Source organism: Perognathus longimembris, chromosome 15, assembly GCF_023159225.1.
Source record: "Perognathus longimembris pacificus isolate PPM17 chromosome 15, ASM2315922v1, whole genome shotgun sequence".
NCBI lineage: Eukaryota > Metazoa > Chordata > Mammalia > Rodentia > Heteromyidae > Perognathus > Perognathus longimembris.
In genome coordinates, this window is record NC_063175.1 from 37,730,274 (window position 1) to 37,746,495 (window position 16,222).

Sequence of the window (16,222 nt, forward strand, 5' to 3'; positions counted from 1 at the left end):
CATAATTCCTTATTATGCTAATGTTTTGTGTGGGCTTATATGACAATGACTGTTATTGGTTTGGTAATTGAAGATGGAAAAAGTGGATTCTCCAATTCACCTACGTGTTTGAAGCATGGAAATCAGCTGATAGTACATTGTTGTGCCAATAAAAAGGAGCAAAGAAATCCAGAGAAAAGTAGGTTACCAGTCTTTCTTGGAAGTTGATTGCCTTAGTTTCAAGGTCCTTGGTAATTAGATAGATGGTTTGATCTATGTCTGCAATGGTCCCTATCTGTCCTTCTCCAGATGTGTTTGGTGCAGTGTTGATTGACAACATACCTAGACATTTACTAGCCGTGGTGGGGTCCGGGAGGGGGCGGTAGGGAGTGGTAGGGAATAGAAGGTTTCTCTCACACTTTTCTTTTGGTGTTATAACAGCAAGTTGATATTCTTTGCCTATAGGCTTCATTTGACCCGAAAATTGAATATCTTCCTTAATAATCATCTTACTCTGCTGTTGTATAGTCATACCCCTTCCACTATTTTTCCCCTCATTTAGTCTTCCAAATCAAAGGTAAATCATTTGGCTCATGTTTTTAAAATTCCTCTGATTCTTTCATTAATCTCTAGGGACAATAATAAGGATCCCTTATTTTCAAATATGCTTTTCTTTCCTCAAGTAGGAGAACAATCAGAAATTAGTTATCTTTCTACTAAGATGTCCATTATTTCTCCTCAGGGTTTTAGAGCTATCACTAGAACTTGGTCAATTTATTCAAGCCTGTCTTAAACAATTAGAAGACATAGATCCAGCACTTTAGAGAGTTTTGATTGAGTTTGGCCCCATTGTGTGCTAAATGTACATTGAAATCTTTAAAAGAAAAGGCCTCTGGATGCATCAGATATCCTGTGCAATAAAGACCACAGGGCATGGCTGGAGGGTGCCCACAATGCCGCTCAGAGGTGAGCTGGCCAATTTGTTGTTTTAAGGCACCGATGCTGAGATCCATATTTGGTATGTTCTGCCCTGAAATTCTTAGCAGATTGATGAATTAACCCATATTGAAATTAGGCTAATTGATGTACAATTAACTGAAGACAGATTTAATTTCCATATATCTGTACAACCATAAAAGGCTGTGGTAAGTGTAGGTGTAGAGGTTTCATTACCATCTACCTGCAAATTATACAGCTTTTACAAATAATTAACCAATAGAAATTGTTCTGAAATCCATATTTCTTTGAAAAGTCTTTCCTATATTTTCTTTGGTCTGTAGTATGGTCTCCCCAACATTTAAAAGAAGATTTAAAAAAAATTTAATTAGGGCATTTTTTTTATCTCTTTGTTCTCCCCTCTGCCCCTTGCTCCCTCTCTTGTTTCCTAGGACAAATATGGTTCATGCTTACAATGTAAAACACAATATTGTATAGTATGTATGCAGTTTGGAAAGGAAGGTGATATCCCAAATTGACAGATCAATTACCTGACATCATTTCTTGTTAATGAGAAAAATTTAAACATACTCTATGCTCAGTTTTATGTATGATACCTTCCAGTTTTCAAGTAAAGGGACTTCATTATAGATTGTATTCTCTACATTGCACAACCGTTCTCCTGCACTTATTCTCCCCTCTTAAACTTTGAACTTTTTGACCCACATCTTCCCACACCTCCCTCCCCATCCTCAAGGATGTCTTGTTTTATGTATCCTTATTCCCAAAGTGCTAAATCTTCATGTAAAAAGCAGGATAAGAACACCTGTGCAGAACATCAAGGGCTATTATTTCCATATGATGCTAGGTTCTTTTATATCGTGGAATTTTCCCCATGTATGAGAGCTCCCTGTGCTTTCTCTCTAGAGGGACTTTAGCAGATGGGAATGCATCTACCACAATAACCTTCTTAGAAGTCAAGGATGGAATAGTTGGTGATATTTGGGCAAGTAACTTGATCTATCATCAAGTTATCTTCACCTTAAATTTTCCCACCTTTCTCTAATGCCTTATGGAATCTTTGAAAGTAGCCTAAGCCTGCACGGACAGCAGAAAAGTAAGTAGAGTGCTGCTGGAACAGCTTAGCCACCTAACCATGCATTTAATAGTGCTTCATTGCTGTGTTAAAAGAGTAGTTTTGTGATGATTATTGGTTTTTTATTTTCACATCAAATATGTGACCTCTTCAGGGCAATTACTGTTACCATGTTCTAAATCTAACCAACTGAGGATTTAGAGATTAAGCAGGTTGGCCCAGCTTACAATGTTATTAACTGGTTTGGAATTTATCTTCTGTATTTGGCAAGCAGAGAGCATTGAAGTCTTTGACAAGGGAGAAGTGCATAAGGTAAAGTGAAACAAAAGCTCTTATAGAAACTCAGCTATTCTGTCATCAATGATTGATCTACATTTTATCACATATTTACCAAACACATATTATAAAGTATGTATTGTTTATAAGACTTGTGTAGATTTTAGGTTACTCAAGGAAACTTTGTGGAGGATTTAGATGTTTCTTTGACAGAATCCTGCTTTATTTAATTTTTTCCTTAAAGTTATTCCTTGAGTATAATCTTGAATGTATTTTCTGTACAAATGTGACACAGTCTTATTCACTAGGGACTACCCAGGGCTTCCAGGAGTTGGATCTTGAAGGTGGATGGAATAGGTCTTGGATGATAATGGTAGAGTGAGCCGCTCAGGAGAGAAATTCTAACAGAGATGTCTTAAGTGTCGTACTATGTGTGGGTCAGATATTATTGTGGACTTTGCCTATTCCAGTATGACCCTTGGTCACCTGGTTTATTCCAGGAAGGAGTACCTTTGACAATACTAGGGTACTCATCTAGTTTGAAGTGTATATTTTCTTACCCTGAATGTTACTGCTATCCTTTTTTTCTCTCTTTCCTCTGTTCTTCTCCCTTGTCCTTCTCCTCTTCACATGGATGCTTGTGAGCACAGTGTTGGGCTCACCATTACTTGTCTGGGTGGAAGACATTAATGGGGCTTTGCTCCAACCAGTTTCTGAAATCATCATAGGAAGCACTGAGTCACCAGAGTGAGTCAAGGTCACTGCCAACGTGCAGTAAAAGCAAGATGCAAATGTCTTATGCCTGAAAAAGAACTGATGTATTGAGATTTGCGTCATCCCAATTAGCTGTGAATGTTTATCTGATATTCTGACCATGTGTTTAATGCTTCCTTTCCTTTCTTATCTGACGGATTTAGAGCTCTACTTCAGAAATGGCAAGTGGTCTTGTTTTCTGTATGAAAGAGGCTTCTTTTCCTTGCTTAGGTAGTGTGCTTTTCACACACACACACACACACACACATACACAATGTCATAGACATCTTGAGATACAAACTGCAAAAGACATTATTTTTGTACATTTGAACATTACTTTTCATTTTCTCAAAGGAGTCTGCACATGATCGACAGACATATTAATCAAACCCACCTACAAGATGAGAAAAGCAGACTCAAAGCTGAGCAAAATGGGGAGTGCCCTAGTGTGAGAAGCAACAGCAGAAATTAAGCTCAAATGTCTCATAAAGTGAATCCTGAATAATCCTTTCACATTCAAACATTTTGACAGGTTTTAGGCAGGAGAGGGAGAAAAGAATTTATACCCAGCCCATATTTTCTCTGTGTCATTTGTTTGCTATTAAAAACGGCTGGAAGGAAACAAAACAAAACAAATCCCAACTCCATTGGCTTCCCACTGGAGAGTAGAAGTTCCATTGCATGAAATCCTGGCCGCTTTGTCTGTGGACAATTACGTGGCTGCCCAAGCGTTACTTTAATTGGCTCAATAGAACATTGAGACTGTTCCTATAAAGGAACTAAGGATAGAAAGCAAGATGCATTCTTCAGGATTTAAATAGACATTTCAGGTGGTACAGACAGGTGCAATAAACAGTGAGATAATGTCACTTTGGGGGCTGTGGGTGTGGCTCAGTAATAGAGGTGCTTGCTTAGTATGTGCATGTGTGAAGCTCTGAGTTTGATACTGTACACAGGATCCCTACCCCCAAGAAAGAAACAATGCCATGTACATAGTTTTAGGCCTTTAAAGTTCATATGCATATGTTAGTGTGCTAGATTTTTTTTTTCTCTAATAAAGTTTCTATGTAATTTAGTCTTGCTAACAGTTCAAAATTTCAGCTAGGGCTACCTAATAGGTCATTTCCTCTGTGCTTGAGTATTTCCAATGATGAGCTTCCTATTAGACCAGGCAACTTCATTTGTTACTAGAGAGCTTTTATTATTTGGAAATCACTCTGTATTTGGAGTGCAAATCTTTCTTATTGAAACTTTTACTTAATGATTCTGTCATGACCCTTACACAGTAATTTTCCTTCCTGTCTACCTGACAATTTTTCAGCATTTGAAAAGCAGTATCAGGACATCCTTGGATCTCCCATCTCTGGGCTAAATAGTTCAACCAAGTTTTTATTTATTAACATGTTCGTTGTCCCTTCCAGTTCTGCTTACCTCCCTCTAGAACAGACTCTTCTGGTGTCTCCATGAAATTAAGCAAGGGCTTCAGAATTTGACTAGTATACTAAATATATCTAGCAAATGACATATGATTATTAGACATTTCCCTTTGAATTTTCACACATGCGTGTGTGCATGTGTGCATGGGTGTGGTACTCTACCACTTTGATCCACACCTCCACTTCTGGATTATTTTTTAATGGATAGTTGGAGATAGTCTCACAGACTTCCCTTCCTGGACTGGGTTTGTACTGTAGTCTTCATATCTCACTCTCCTGAGTAGTTAGCATTACAGCAGGAGCTACTAGCACCCCAGCTCCATTGTAATTCTCTACTATGACCTCTGCCATCTAGGAATAGGATGGCTATTTAAATACCATTCCTAACTCAAAAGAAGCTTATAATCAAATAATATTATCATCCATTTCCAAGAACAGCTTTGAGTCATTTCTCCCTATTAATTCCTTTTCATCTCCTTAAAAACAGGCAAGCAACAAAAGTAAAACATTTCAATAGTTAAAACAAGCTCTATTAACCAGATTTTACCACTTACTAAAAGCCAACTATTTAGCAATGTTCCAAGCAGTTTTTTAAAATAAAAATTGAACATCACTAATCTGAAAACCCCTAAGGCTCTAAAATACAAAACCTTTTGTCACCAATATGACAGCACAACTTGAAAATTCAAAAAATATTCTAAAATATTGTATAAAAGAATAATTCTGCAATACTTTTCTTACATAGAATTATCATCTGGAAAATCCCTTAAAATATATACAATTTTTCAGAAGTCTGAAAAGGACAACAGTTCTGGCCCCTCATTTGGGATAAGGGATGCTCTCCTTTATTATTAACTCATTAAATGCTCAGGATAATCCTAGGTGAAGTTGTGTAAATGCTCTATTTGGAAGACAAGGCGGTCTGGTAATTTGACCGAGTTTTGTGACTTGTAATGGATGTGGGGGGGATTCAAATACAGGCTCTCTGTTTCATGGCATTCACAGTTTTCTGATCGCAATAGAGTTAGTTGTCAACAGAAAGAGACCCTCATCCTCCTGGCAGCTAGATCAGTGGTCTTTTCTTACCCCAGAGTGACTTCTGTTGGTCCATCAGTGTGTGTGTGTGTGTGTGTGTGTGTGTGTGTGTGTGTGTGTGTGTGTGTCAGGCTTTGTCTGTTTTCTTTCTCTAAGGTCAAGCAGGGATTATAGGCCATACTTTACAAGGTGAGCACTTTACCACTAGTCCATATTCCCAGCCTTACAGGCCATACTTTAGTTGTAGATCCCTACTCCTAATTGACAGCCAGTGAGAACACAACTTGCAGCTAAGCCAAAAATGTAAGCAAAAACTCTTAGAGAGAAAAAAAAGAGATGTCTGAGGATTGAAATTTTAAAAGTAAATATGCTGGTCCAGTTTCTACTTGTCTCCATTCTGCAGTTTCATAGGTTCCTAACTCATCACCTCAAACAAGTGACTTCCCTTTTCTCCAAGCTGTGTGCCAGAATCAGCCAGAGAACTCAGGAAACAGTCTTCTTTTCTTCTTTGTGAAGCTTGGCAAAGTGACTTCAATTTAGGCAGGCATTCAGGAAGTAATTGTAAATATAAATTTGTTTTACATATACCTCCCACAGGAGATTTACAGTCTGCCTCTAGTAAACAAAGATGCCTTGACTTGTATTCCTGGGGGTCTTCTTGCTCACTTTTTTACCCTTGCATGCATCAGTGTCCTTAATTGAGGTGGTAATATTGTGCCTTGTCTATTGTCATGTAGTTTAATTTGCATGCTTAAGAGCTCAGATAAAGTGATCACATAAGAAAAGAAAATTATGATGATTCATTTCAGGCATATAGAATTCTGTCAGTTACATTCATGATATGTGGCCTGTACACTGAAAAAATAGTAACTCTTCATGATTGTTTCCAGTCATTTTAGGCATTTGGGAAAAATGTATTCTATTTCATTCAATTAAATTGCATATAAGAATGAGAGAAGTACAATACAAACATATCTGAGAATCAACCGAAGAGACTCTAAATGGATTTCAGCCATTGAAGACAGACCATTTAATTCCAAATCCCTGTTAAATACAAAACTGAGCAACTGATTTCCCAGCAAGTGTCGTAATCTTTACTTGTTACTGAACTTTTGAAAACTTAAGAGTAGTAGTAACTACTATTTGAATTTGAATTCTCTCTTGGATTTGAATATTCTCTCTGAATATGGGTTTTCAACTGCAATTGGGTATTCAAATGTTATAGTGTCTACTCTGTTTCATGATTACTTCACAACCATAATGTTGTGGCAGTAACCTTTGGCAAAGGAAATGAAGTGGTGGCCAAACATGCCACAGGAAGTTGTTGGAGTGGGTGGTTGCACTCACAGACAAGTGGTCTTTCCATAACCCCATGCTGCCTCCCAGTGGGAAAGGTGTCAGTGGTGTTAGATGTGATGATGTCTTCACTTTTCTTTTAAGCTGGACAGGTAGATTAAAAATTGTAGGCTGGCTTATAAATCGAACAATTTCATGCCTAGGAGATAATTGTTTTCTTTTTTGAGGGGAGGAGGGTAGAGACTAACATATTCAATTTTATTTGTTACGTCCAAAGATGAAACCAAAACTACTTTGTATGTGTTGTAAGCTACTAATATCAAAAAGACAGATTAACAGACCCCTAAAAGTGATTTGGTGGAATACACAAGAGAATAGTAGAGTAAAACAACCGTGTCCTCTGTTTTTCTGCTTGCCCTACTGTCTGTATGTACATCCCACAAAGGAGATTGTTTCTCCATTAGTGGAGATGTTGGAAAGAAACGAGTACTCACAGTAGGACCATGTGATCCCCACTTCTTATCATTGCTGATGATTACCCACTTCCTGTTTCTGGAGAATGACTGAGGTGCAATGTTGAAGGAGATGAAAAAGAGCCGTTTCTCAGCACATAACCTTCCTGCTGCATTTGGAAGGTGCCCTGGATGTGCACAGATCTCACTTCCGACCTCACAGAGGTTTCTCTCTAACAGAACCTTCTATCTCTTTTTAAAATTTCACTTTAGGAAACACATTATATTTAGCTGACAAGTGCCTCCAGGTTACTTTGACCCATTCACCTTTTCCTGCCCACTGGAACTGTACACGTGGTATCAATTTCACCATTGACAGGTCGGAAGAAAGCCCTCATCCCTAGCTTCCTATTCTAGTTCTAGTTTTCCTGCTAAATATCCTCATTCTTCCTCTTGTCATGTCATTCCACCATTCTTATTTGTCTTTCTCCTCATCTGCTCCAGTTTGTCAATGTCCATCTTACTCAATATTCTTTGCTCAATGGTATTTAAGCAGTTATCAATCCACCCAACTGTACCATAACACCCATGAGGTTCAATCACAACTGCGAGGCTTTATCAGAACTGTTTACCCAGCTGTCGGCCCGAGTGTGTTGACTCACTGCTGTTAGGACTTTGCTTTGCTGAGGGCTGGGCAGCTGTGCACTCCTAACTTTGTATAGTGTGCCTTGATGCCAAAAAAAAAAAAAAAAAATCACTTTGGATATTAAGATTGTATTTGAGCCACAGATTTGCTTCATTTTTCCCCTTTTTGTTTTTAAGCCCCTACAAGGATCTTTGGAGGCTATTTAAAATATCAGTTGTTGAGGTACATCTAGAGTGTGTGGCCACTAAACACAATGGACTGGATTGCTATACCACATTGTCAGTTGAAGCTCCAGGGCATCCCTCTGTTGGGGGGGCAACAATCTGTGTACACAAAGGGTGAGGATCTAAAGCTTTGAAGACAATATGGTGCTTCCATTGATCCATGTGAGCAGAACATATGGAGTCTCTGAGGAAAAAAAAAGTAGTCTGCCCTATTTAGCGACCCAGGGCTGATAAGAAGGTGCATTACAAATTCTTATTCCTCCCAACATGTGGTCTGGGATACGTAGGCTCATTTCACTGATGAGTTTTTCAAATCAAGCCAAGGCCATCATCTCTTCCCAGTTTATAGCATTAATTGGCTCATGTGAGAAACACTGCAGGTGCATGCGTGAGAGCCCAGCAAACCTGGGAAGATTGCTCCCACTTTCAGAGATGGGGTGAAGAGGGCACGACAAGCAGCCCTGTGGCCAGCAGCACAGGAACAAGAGCAACTGTGAGAGTGGGAAAAACAAGGTCATCTTTGTAAATGGAGAGAGATATGTCCAGTCTCATTGAGCGAGCACCATCTTCCCAGGCTTCCAGCTTTCTCTTTTGGTTGTGGTGACCACATAGAAATGCAGATGCATGGCCAAAGAAAGGATTGCCCTGTGCTTCTGGGTGACTTGATTGGTATAATATGGATATTAAAGTGTTGCAATTTACAGTAGATTGCAGTGGTATACAGCGACAGTAAGTAAAAGATTAAAAATGCCTGTCTCCAAAAAGCCAGTAGGTATGGTCATTGGAGTTCCAGTGTCTCAGCTTCTTGGTCTTCAACCCTAACTCTGAATGCAAATAAACCACTCCTTCAGGCCCTTTCCTACCTTACAATCCAGCATGGCTACAGGTTTAGAGATACTCATTTCACTATTCACCACACTCTTCCTAGATCCTGTAGCAATGACCCATATGTATCGACCACGTTTTTAGTCACATCACTACTTGGTCTTGTGTATTATTTTTGATATTTTATTGTTGATGATACAAAGGTTGAACTTAGATCCTTGTGCTTGCTATGCAGGAACTCTACCACTTGAACCATGCCTCTAGCCCTTTTTGCTTTACTTGATTTTTCAGATAAGGTCTTATGCTTTTTTTGTCTGGGGCCAGCCTTGGACCTTAATCCTCCCATCTCTATGTCCCAAGAAGTAAGGATTATAGGAGTGCAGCATCTTGTCCCATCCAATTCATAATCTTTAAACCAGGTTATAGTATCTACTACTATTAAGTTTTCCAGATGTAATACAATGGTATAGTAAAAATAATCTTGACAATATGGATAAACTAGCCATTTGGATCTCTGTTTTCTGTAGTCATGAGCATCAGTTGGGAAAATTGGAAGACAGGTAAATAGGGAGATAGGTAGGTAGAGATAGATATGTAGGTAGATAGACAGATAGATAGATAGATAGATAGATAGATAGATAGATAGATAGATAGATTCATAGATGAGTGGCAGAGACAGAGGGAAATGGATTTCTCCTCTTCAAATTTCATTTAAACCCAACTTTCTGGTTGTACCCAGGAAATTAGATGTTTAACAGGCCCTCCAGATAAACCTAAGGCACAACTCCAGGTCCATTACACCTTCAGAATATTAGATAAAGAAGCTTCTCTCCAGGGGTTCCAAATTTCCCAGTTTCCCAGTTTCCTAAAGAAAGCCAGGAAGCTCTCCTCCTGGATTTCCTCTACCTTCACAGTCTTTGTGAAAGGGCTCCCAGGTTCTCCTGTGCAGATTCCTGCCAAGAGGAGTTTGGAGCAGAGTAAATTCCTCTCAGGATTATAGGATTAGGAAACTGAAAGGTGATTCAAATTCTTGATTAAACAGAGAGAAGGAAACAGGAGGGGATGCTCCTGAACACCAGCATCACTCCAGTGTGTTTTCTCTGTAATTAAAGGAAGTGATTGCAAAATATTTGAGAGGATTAAATGCTCAGAGAATATAGTGATCAAATAACATGAGATGCCACATTCTTTAAAATGATCCTAGGCTTGGCTTTGCATCTGTTTTGGAACTGCTGTCACTTATACCTCAATACTGAGGGAAAGCCCAAATGGAAATACTTGGCGCTGTGTGTGTGGAGAGCAGGCTTGGGTCTCATATTGGGAAACACTGGACTCCAGTCTGTGGTCCTCCAAGGATTGTTGAGTGACAGCAAAACAATGTGTGTTGTCTTCGTTGCTTGGGTTTCTTTCTTTCTTTCTCTTACGTAGAATTACAACAATAATTGATGCACTGTCTATGTTTTTGCTTTCATTGAGGCCCACGAAGCTTGCAATGATTTCTATAAAGGTTCTTTTAAATCCTCTCTAGGACGAAAGGAGCAAATTCTCATGTAAATAACCACATGGATTGAGTGTCTCCCAGATGCCAGACTTCTTTGGGAATTGAGCAATTCATTTTTCCCCCAGGAGTATTATAAATGGAGACTATGATATAGATAAAAGTATGTGGCGATTCTGACTCCTCCAACAGCTGACTGCTATAGTAATAGTTCAATATCGCAGTGCATATTTATCATGACTTGTGAAGTTTGGAGTCAGCCATAGAGGAGAGAACTCCACAGCCAAAGGCCAAGGCAGTCACGACTAGGACACTGGATCAGCATCGGTTGAAGGAACGTTATACCTGTATAATCCCAGGGGTCCCACAGTTGGAAGGTTTATCATGGTTTAGCCCTCTGTTCTTGCCATTACAAATTCTTAATAGATGACATAAAGGACACATTGTATTCATAACATGAGTTCTGGAATTGAAACCCTTTTATAAAACTACTAAATAACAATAAATTTAAAAATCATTAATGGTTTCTGAACTAATGGGCTGCACAGATTTATAAAGCCTTGGGCTCCATAAACTGTGTAAACTAATCCAGAATCAGAGTCTGTGCACCCATGAACAAATCATTTATCCCTTTGATTTCGAAAGGCCCCAGAACCCATTTATATGAGATAAGCTAGATGACTTAGACATAGATAAATATACATATGTATAGATATGTGTAGGTATGTCTATTTCTTATCTGTCTGTCTTTTCCTCTTATTATCTATCAAGTGCTTTGTAGAAAATATTTAGGGGGAGTAAAGAAAAGTAGAGATGGGATTGGCCAATCTCTTCTACAAATGGTAAATATTTTAGGTTTTACACATCATACTGTCTTTTATAGTGACCCAGGTCTGTTATTGTAATTTAAGACGTTCATAGACATTACCGAAATAAATATATGGAGCTGTGTTTGATTAAAACTAATTTTTTTTAAAAAGCAAAGGAAAGAACAATCATTTGCCAACCTCCAGAATAGGGCAAGAGAAGCAATGGAAGCTGAGATAAATAGGTGAGTGGTTTCTAAGTCTGACCTGCACATAAGCAGGAGCACTGTCACCTGTTAGAGAGGCAGGTTTTCAAGTCTTGCCCAAGCATGGTCTGCCTCATCAGTGACACTGATGCTTGTGTTTAGTAAGTTCCACAGATGATTTCGACGTGTGGCTCAACTTTGAGGCTACTTATTCTTTTTTTGGCCAGTCCTGGGCCTTGAACTCTGGGCCTGAGCACTGTCCCTGGCTTCTTTTTGCTCAAGGCTAGCACTCTGCCACTTGAGCCACAGCGCCACTTCTGGCCGTTTTCTGTATATGTCGTGCTGGGGAATTGAACCCAGGGCCTCATGTATAGGAGGCAAGCACTCTTGCCACTAGGGCATATCCCCAGCCCAAGGCTACTTATTCTTAAAGAATAGAAATTGAACAACATAAGAGTCTGTCAGCTGATTAACGATACTTATTTCTTTATGTTGCTTTACATATAAAAGCACACTTCATCCCTTTCTTCCCTATTAAGTCTCACAACAAACCTAGGTTCCATAATAGAATAATTTCATGTGGAGAGTGCTTTCAGCAACTGAATTTTCTCTATTTTTACACAGGTGATATGTAACTAGCACTATTCTGAATACATAGCAGAAAAATGTATCCATGACATATGATGGACACTGCAGGGCATTGGTCTCAAAGTGTGGTTTCCCAGAATTGCGTCCGTCTTTCCTAGGAACCTGTAAAGAACATAAATTCTCAAATCCAGGCCATTTCTGAGATTTGGGCCGTGGACTATGCTTTAACCAGGTGATATCCTGAGCATGCTCAACTTAAAGAGCCAATGTATGAGGGCAATCACGATTCATTGTGTATTCTGTTTGCTTATGAATAAGATGGGTAGATACCCATTGCCTGCCCATGGTCACTATGCTGGTACTGGGAAAGGTGTGGGTATGAGCCCAGTCTTCTCATTTCTCAGGTCAGTGCCATTTATACTCTGCCAAATAGTAATACACACAAAGAAAACCCTCCCCTTACCCGCATCTTTTAAGTTTAAAATTCAAATATATTTAACTGCCAAAGAACAACAAATTGCACGTGTCCTTAATATATAAAACAGAATAAAAACTATTTATCATGATGACCTGAGTAGAATCAGCTGCCTCTTTTGAGCTAATAATGTCAATTGACTGTTGCTTAAATTTTGGAAAACCAGCTGCCTCTCACTTTGCTAGATCCCTCCTTCCTCCTATGTTATGTTGTCCAGGACGAGGATCAATTTTCAGGTCTATAGTCATGTGTAACACTGTTCTATTGTATGCTTTTCTTTCTACTCTGACTTGGGTTTTCTTGTCCTTTGTACAAGTAATAACATTGAAATGTTGAAATTAAGATAAAGTCAAAATGAGATACGTTTTTGAGATTCTAGCTCTTGAAGTCAAACAGACCCATCTAATGAATTCAGTCTTCCTGACTCTCTGTATTCTGAGCATCATCTCTGCCTGCATGTGAGTGACTTCAGTCCATGGAGGGGCAGAACGTCAGCCTATGGCCATATGGAAGGCAGCTGCTTCTTCTTCCATGGAGCTTTAGATGGGGAAATGAGGTAGAGCAGATGGGATACTGGGTGAGACAATGCCACAGTGATTGTAATATCTAACTCAGTGGGTCTGGAAAGATCCTGGGAATTTTATACATTCTACCCTACATATTTTGCCTTTTCTAACAGACAATTATTATATAACTAGGCACAAATATATTGCAGCTACAATTTACGTAGAAAGATTTGGTGTACTCTGTAATAACTGTGACTTGTGCAATTAAAAATATTAACCAAGCATGCTCAATACTAGTAGCCTGTACCATTAAGAACTTCATTTTCAGCTGGGAATATGGCCTAGTGGCAAGAGTGCTTGCCTCCTACACATGAAGCTCTCGGTTCGATTCCCCAGCACCACATATATGGAAAACGGCCAGAAGGGGCGCTGTGGCTCAGGTGGCAGAGTGCTAGCCTTGAGCGGGAAGAAGCCAGGGACTGTGCTCAGGCCCTGAGTCCAAGGCCCAGGACTGGCCAAAAAAAAAGAACTTCATTTTCATCCGGATATCTGTGGTTCATGCCTGTAACCCTAGCTACTCAGAGGGCTGAGATCTGAGGATTGCAGTTCAAAGCCACTCAATCACCCCTCACTATCCTGGGCAGGAAAGTTCCTGGAGACTTGTTTCCAGTTAGCTAGAATAAATAAATAAATAAAAATGGAGCTGTCACTCAAGTGGTAGAGTACTGGCCTTGAGCCAAGAAGCTTAGAGACAACTCACAGGCTCTGAATTCAAGTCCCAGGACCTTCACCAGTAATAATGATGATGATGATGATGATGATGATGATGATGATGATGATGAAAAGAACTACCACTTCCTTTTTTGTATTTTCTCAGTACCGGCTTTATTTAATAAAGACAAAATTCATTGCAATTAATTTAACTTTTCTTTAAGATTGGATTAATTAAAATTAAATAAAATTTAAAATTAAATTCTTGAGTAACACTGGCCAAATTCCAAGTACCTAGTTGTTATCTATGGCTGGTTCTCCCATTGTGAATCGTGCTGATGTATAATTTTCCCATCACTACAGGAAGGTCTAGTGAACCACAATGCGTGAGAGCTCAGCTCTTTCCACCTCTCTTTCTGTCCCTCCCCTTCTCTTGCCCTTGTTCCTGCTCTCTCTATGTTAAACAATTTATAGTGTTTTTTCATGTTCTGTCCTAGTATCTCTAGCTAGTTGTCTGTGCTATGTGGTTTTTTTCTCTACATAATTTGCTTTGGCTTATGTACATTTTAATATGATTTAGTTAAATTGGGCTGAGACTGTTGATGGTACAGCTTGAAATATTAACTAGTGAAAGTTGGGATGGATGAGCTTGTGGTACAGATGTGGGTCGACACATTCAATCAGACCATCCAGTCACCTCAGACCGATCATACATACTAGGCATTTTCTAATCAAATTACATTTTTGCTACAAAAATATCCAAAAGTACAGAAAGTTTGAATGACTAATGAAATGAATATCAAGCTGCCCTCTGTGTAGATTTAAAACATTGCTCACATTTGCCATATATATGAAATTTGCTGACTCCACAGGAAAGTTGATTGTGGATATCATGACTCTTTGCTATCACCTGTTCCCTTACATAACCACGTTGCTGTTATCACAACAATGAATTAACAAAAGAGCACTAGAATGCCACATCAGCCAAGCACGTACTCACAGTACTAATCTGATGTCTATCTACCCTTTCTCACATGTAAACTGGATTTGATGTATACCAAAAAGCCTTTTCTAGGGCTGGGATGTAGCTCAGTGGGAAAGCGCTTGCCTAGCAAGTGCAACGTCTTGGGTTCAATCCCCAGCACCAAAAAACAAAAGGAAAAAAAAAGTATGGTTACAAAAAGCCTTTTCTTTCCCTTCTATTGAGAACAGTGCTTTGTCACAGGTGTATGCACCTGTTGATCCACAGAAAGTTTCCAGAGCATTTCATATTCTTCTTCTTGTCCCCAAAAAGGCAGAAGAAGAAACAGATCACTCTCTGATATCACTGACAATTTGGTGGAAAGACCCTCTTTCCCTCTTTTTGAACAATAACCCAACACTCACAAAAGGGCTTGTAATCCAAGTTCTTTGAAGATTTTAAAGAGATGTCTCAGAAAATGAGAAGCAAAGAAAGAAAATGTAAGAATCAGTCTTTGCTGTCAAAAACTTCAAGCAAAATTAGCTTGCTTTCTTTCCTTTTGGTCAGTCATAAGGCCTGAACTCACTGGGCACTGTCACTGAGATTTTTCGATCAAGGCCAGTGCTCTACCACTTTGAGCCATGGCTCCACGTCTGCTTTTCTGGTGTTAAATTGGAAATAAGATTCTCAGGGGCTTTTTTGCCCGGCTTCCTTAAAACCGAGATTCCCAGATCTCAACTTCTCCTGAGTAGCTAAGATTATAGGTGTGAGCCCCCAGCCCTGGCCAAAATCAGCACTTCTGATCTGGGCAAGCACAGGTGTCATTGCCATTATAAGACTTGTTATTGTGTCTTCTGTATAGTGAGCATCTTGCACACATCCTGTTCCTCCATTTAATCCTAAAGTGTATTGAAGGCATATCTTTCAATTTTTATTATCCTGCATAAAACCTACTGGAATGTGAGTCTACAGCTAGCTACACATAATACTTTATGAATAGATAAATGGGCGAGTGAACAAATAAATAAAACTGTTGAATTTTACCAGCAGGAAATACAATTCTTTTTTACCATGGGTTCAATGTGGATCCATGGTATAAGATCAGTGCCATTACTTTTTCTTTAATGAGAAGGATGAAATGGACATTGAACAGATACTTTTCTTTGTTTGCACATAATATTGTTATGTTCCTAATAGCAGCATATATGACAGTATATTAGCTGGATGCCAGTTTCTCACATCTGTAACCCTAGCATCTCAAAAGGCTGAGATCTAAGAACTGAGGTTCAAAATCAGCTTAGGCTGGAAAACATGAGCACAAAAACTAACAGACAATGTCTAGGCCCTGAGGTCAAGCCTCAGGTCTGGCACAAAAAAACAAAAATACAACAAAACAAAAAAACCAACATAGACAGCATATAAACACAAAGTTATTCTCTATCACTTCAGTCCTGGGAATCAGTGCTCACTAGTTTTTATTTATAGGCGATATATATATAATCTCTGTTTATTTTGTG

General features: G+C 39.0%; 1 protein-coding gene across 5 annotated transcripts in view; it reads left to right on the forward strand.

Annotated features, from left to right (window-relative positions):
- Setbp1 (SET binding protein 1) overlaps nucleotides 1-16,222 on the forward strand; it is a 349,334-nt gene that overhangs the window by 195,260 nt on the left and 137,852 nt on the right. The gene's annotated exons all lie outside the window — the stretch shown is intronic.